Source organism: Papio anubis, chromosome 13, assembly GCF_008728515.1.
Source record: "Papio anubis isolate 15944 chromosome 13, Panubis1.0, whole genome shotgun sequence".
NCBI lineage: Eukaryota > Metazoa > Chordata > Mammalia > Primates > Cercopithecidae > Papio > Papio anubis.
In genome coordinates, this window is record NC_044988.1 from 103,830,191 (window position 1) to 103,835,185 (window position 4,995).

Consider the following 4,995-nt stretch of genomic DNA (forward strand, 5'->3'; position numbering starts at 1 on the left):
CCCTGGGTGTGTAATTTAAAGACAGGGTGGTGGAGTCACAGGCAGAAGCCAGGCCCTCGGAGCTCAGGCTGCACCTCGGGGTCCCCCTAGAACTCTGCGACCCGCCGGATGGGGGCCGTGGGCTTTAGCTTCTCTGGCCAAGTGGTCATGGTTGAGAAAGAAAAAAATGACCCATGTGGGCTGCCCAGGGATGTCAGATAACCTTCTCCAGGGCTGGTGTCCAAACGCAACAAAAGCGTTTCCTGAAATATGCTTCAGGGGCACCGGTCCCCTGGGAAGCTCTGTGCAAAAACGCACTGTTCTCGGTTAAGTGTGGGAAGTGCTCTCTGCTACTTCCTGCCCTGGGCAACTCACAGGCCCCTGCAGCCCTGGTCCGCCTGTCCTTGGCCACCCCTGACCGCTCACCACAGCTTGGCGTCGCCCTGTGCGCGATGTGGACGTGCGCGGAGTGGGCAAGCGCCTCTCTCCCTGCACCTCCCCTCGGTGGTCCGACTGGGAAGGAGACACTGGAGCATCAGAAGGTTCTGATTGAAACCAGTGGCTGAGGATGGGCCAGTCAGTCACACTAGCCACAGGGTGACAGTGTTTACTGGCTCCCCGCCTCCTCCTGCTGCCCAGGCCTGAAGAATTTGGGGCTGAGGCCTGGCGGCAGGAAGACAACCCACCTTCCTGCCTGGGAAGAAGGCAGTCACTCCCCTGCTGAAAACCCTTGAGGCTCCCACCCAGCTACACATCCAGCTCTGACTCTCTCTCCCCACGCAGGCTCCAGGCACACAAGGCCCCTGGCTGCCAAGCTGAGGTGTTTGCAAGGTGCCTTCTGTCCGTCATTTCTCCTTGGGCCCGAGGCGATGTCGTGGCGTGGGCTGGCAGTGGGAGCTCCACACCGTCTGCTGGTGTGAACTTGCCGACTGGTGAGCTTGCCCGGGTGTAGGAGGCCCGGCCGGAATGAGGACCCAGGGCCTGTCCCTACTCCCACCGCCTTCCCCCGCCTTTCCTTCCCCCATGCAGGACATGGGGCCCCTGGCCTCCTCCTCACAGGACTGGAATCCTGTGGCTGGAACAAGACATTGTACAGATACGATATTCTGCAATTCATAACTCACTGCATTAGATGAGAGATTCATAAGGGTGTGAAGATCCTACTACGAAAAGTCTCCTAGGGTGGATCAGGAATGAAGGAAAGGTGACATCTCAATTACGCACCTAGGCAAACAGGAAGGTTCAAGAAACGCCAGCCTGGAAACGGTGGTGCCAGGTTCCGAGCTGGTGGAGGAAGTGTGCTGTCACCAGAGAGAGGCCACTGCCTGAAGTGTATCTACAGATGATCCTTGGGAACTGCATTGGTTGGGGTATCAACAGATGTGAGTTCCGCTTCCAGATGTCTTGTGTGTGAGGCGACCCTGCCCTCCATGACCCTTTCTGGAAAGCAGAAGGTCTCCAGCCTGCCTCTCAGAGATGCCATGTTAATAAAAATTAAGTCTGCAGCATGAGAAAGAAAAGTTCGGGAGGAGTTTAAGCTCCTCCAATGGCAACTTTTGACTTGACCTCCGACCCCAGCTGCATTTCCAGACTTTGGCCATCTTCCGAGGCCCGCCACACAGGAGCAGGTTGTCCTTTTTTCATACTTTTCTCACCTCCGCATCCTTGACCAGCCATCTGCTCAAACAAGAATGGGTTGCACCCTCTCCATTGCTCAGAAGCAGGAAAACGACTCACTTTTTTGACACCGTTCAAAAAAGTGTTCAATGTCCCCTTTAAGCAACCTTTCTTGGCGTGGTGTGGCGGCCCACGCCGATATAATCCCAGCACTTGGAGAGACCAAGGTGGGAGGATCGCTTGAGCTCAGGAATTTGAGACCAGCAAGCGAGACCCAGTCTCTACAAAACATACAAAAATTAGCCAGGCGAGCTGGTGCGCACCTGTGGTCCCAGCTACTCAAGAGGCTGAAGCAGGAGGATCGCTTGAGCTCAGGAGGTTGAGGCTGCAGTGAGCCCTGATTGTACCACGGCACTCCAGCCTGGGTGACAGAGTGAGACCCTGTCTCAAAAATAAAATAAAATAAAATCAATAAAATAAGTAAAAAATAAGATAAAAAGCATTTCCTGATTATCCCCGCCCCCAAGAAAAATTCATAGCTGACAGCTCTGTTTGACAGGGTGACGTGTCCCCCTGGCCCGAAGCTCTCACCAGGAAGCAGGCCAGCACCAGGGGTCACAGCAGGACTCGAGTCAGAGCACTCGGCTCGTTTCCTTTGAACATTCCCAGTGGTTGTCACAGAGTTCATCACTTACATTTTTAACTCACCACACACAGCCGTCCTTCACGTAACACTGCGCCGCTTCTCAGGAGGGTTGGGCCGCAGCACCTGTGCCCATCTCCTCCACCCCGTCCTTGGTGTTACCGCTGTGATCTCATGAGGGTTGGGCCACAGCACCTGTGCCCATCTCCCCCACCCTGTCCTTGGTGTTACCACTGTGATCTCACGAGGGTTGGGCCATGGCTCCTGTGCCCATCTCCCCCACCCTGTCCTTGGTGTTACCACTGTGATCTCACGAGGGTTGGGCCACAGCACCTGTGCCCATCTCCCTTCCAGTCCTTGGTGTTACTGCTGTGATCTCATGAGGGTCAGGCTGTGGCACCTGTGCCCATCTACCCCATGTCCCTGGTGTTACCTCTGTGATCTCATGAGAGTCAGGCCGAAGCACCTGGGTCCATCTCCCTCCCCACCCCCCCCACCGTTGGTGTTATCACTGTGATCTCACGAGGGTCAGGTCATGGCACCTGTGCCCATCTCCCTCCCCCGTCCTTGGTGTTACTTCTGTGATCGCATGAGGGTCGGGCTGCAGCACCTGTGCCCATCACGCCACTCCCCGGTGTTGCCACTGTGATCTCACGAGAGTCGGGCTGTGACATCTGTGCCCATCTGCCCCCCATCCTTGGTGTTCCCACTGTGATCTCACGAGGGTTGGGCCGTGGCATCTGTGCCCATCGCCACCCTGTCCTTGGTGTTACTACTGTGATCTCATGAGGGTTGGGCCGTGGCACCTGTGCCCATCTCCCCCCCATCCTTGATGTTACCGCTGTGATCTCATGAGGGTTGGGTCATGGCACCTTTGCCCATCACCACCCTGTCCTTGGTGTTACCTCTGTGATTTCATGAGTGTTGGGCCATGGCACCTGTGCCCATTTTCCCCAGTCCTCGGTGTTACCGCTGTGGCTGTGATCATTTCACTTCCCTATGCTATAAACCCCTCCCTAAGCTTTTAATACGTTTGCTATAAACAGACAATTGTATTTCTGAGAGAGCAAAGCAATGGGAAAAACATAATTTCCCACACAGTGAGCCTGTCTGGCTCTCCTCAATCCTCAGTGCAGATTCAAATTTCCATTTAGCATCGTTTTTTTTTTCTGCCTAAAGAATTTTCTTCCACATTTTTGGCAATAATTTTCCTTATTCTGTATGTCTAAGAAATGTTTCCTGCACCTTCTTTATTGAAAAATATTTTCACTGGTATGGAATCTTAGGTTGGCCGCTTTCCCCCCATTTATGTGTTTGAAAGATGCTGCTCCACGCGCTCCCAGCCTGCGTGAGTTTTGGTGAGAAGTCTGATGTCCTTCCTATTCGTGCGTCTTTGTTTATCTCTGGCTGCTTTTAGCCTTTTTAAAGTCTTTGGCTGTTAGCAATGTGATTACAGCATGCCTTTTTTTTTTTTTTTTTTTTTTTGAGGCGTAGTCTCACTCTGTTGCCCAGGCCAGAGTGCAGTGGTGCGATCTCAGCTCACTGCAGCCTCCACCTCCTGGGTACAAGTGATTCTCCAGCCTCAGCCTCCAAAGAAGCTGGGATTACAGCTGTGCGTCACCATGTGTGGTTTTAATTTTTTTTTTTTTTTTTTTGTATTTTTAGTAGAGACGGGGTTTCCCCCATGTTGGCCAGGCTGGTCTCGAACTCCTGACCTCAAGTGATCCACCCAACTCGGCCTCCCAAAGTGCTGGGATTACAGGTGTGAGCCACCACGCTCTGCCTGATTACGACATGCTTTGGTCTGATTTTCTTTGTGCGTGTACATCTAAAGCCTCGTTGAGATCTTTCAATCTTTGGGTTTTATCATTTTCTTCAGATGTAGAGAATTTTCAGCGATTATTTCTTCAAATATTTTTTCCCTGCTTTCTTCCTTGCGAGACCCTGAATCCAGTGTGTTCCGTCACTGTGTGGGACCTCACAGATCACACCCGTGTGCTTTTTTATCCTGTCTTTTTCCTCTTTGTGCTTCAGCTGGACGGCGTCTTCAAGTGACATTTTTCAGTTCACTGACCTTCTCTTTTCTGTACCATCTAATTGGCTGATAATCTCCTCTATTGTATCTTATGGCCGCGAGTGTATTTTTCATCCCCCTGGGTGTTTACCTTCCATCTCTCTCCTCATTATCTTCACATTCTCCTCTATATTCTTGGACATACGAAGTTATTTATAGTAGCTATTTTTATGTCTTTCTCCGCCGATTTGATCATCTGTGTTATTTTGGGGTCCGCTTCTGTTGGTTGATTTTTCCCCTGATGTTGGGTTATATTTTCTTGCTTCTTTGTTGCCAAGTAATGTTTGATTGGATGTTGACAATTATGAATTTCGTTTTCATCCTTTAAAGAGTGTGGGACTTTCTCTTGATTCTCAGTGAAGTTACTCGGCGTCCGTCTGCCCCTTTCAAGTCTTTCTTTACATGTTTTTAGGGTAGGTAGGTAGCAGCCTTTAGTCTGGGACTGGGGTGCTACCTTCCTAAGGCTGCTGCCTGCCGCTGCATCCCACTTGGTTGGGAGAATCTGAATTATTCCCAGACCGTGTGAGTTCTGGGAGTTGTCTGGCTTCCTGCTTTCCAGGGGTTCTGTCCACTTCTGCGTGCAGTTTCGTACAGGCATGTGCAAACAGGAGCACTGCCAGTGGCTTGAGGTTCTCCTGCAAGGGACCTCTGTCTGTGCATCCCTCTGCTCCCTGGTACTTTG

The 4,995-nt window shown here is 51.8% G+C and overlaps 1 long non-coding RNA gene across 2 annotated transcripts; it reads right to left on the reverse strand.

The window, feature by feature from the left end:
• Positions 1-1,086: 1,086 nt before the first annotated feature.
• LOC103878072 lies at positions 1,087-3,660 on the reverse strand. 2 transcript variants are annotated; one of them, XR_638052.3, is made up of 2 exons: positions 2,292-3,660; positions 1,087-1,656 (listed from the first exon to the last, which is right to left on the reverse strand). It is a non-coding gene; the product is annotated as an uncharacterized LOC103878072 (long non-coding RNA). The 2 variants fall into 2 exon arrangements; XR_638051.3 differs by having other exon boundaries at positions 2,305-2,739.
• Positions 3,661-4,995: the final 1,335 nt, after the last annotated feature.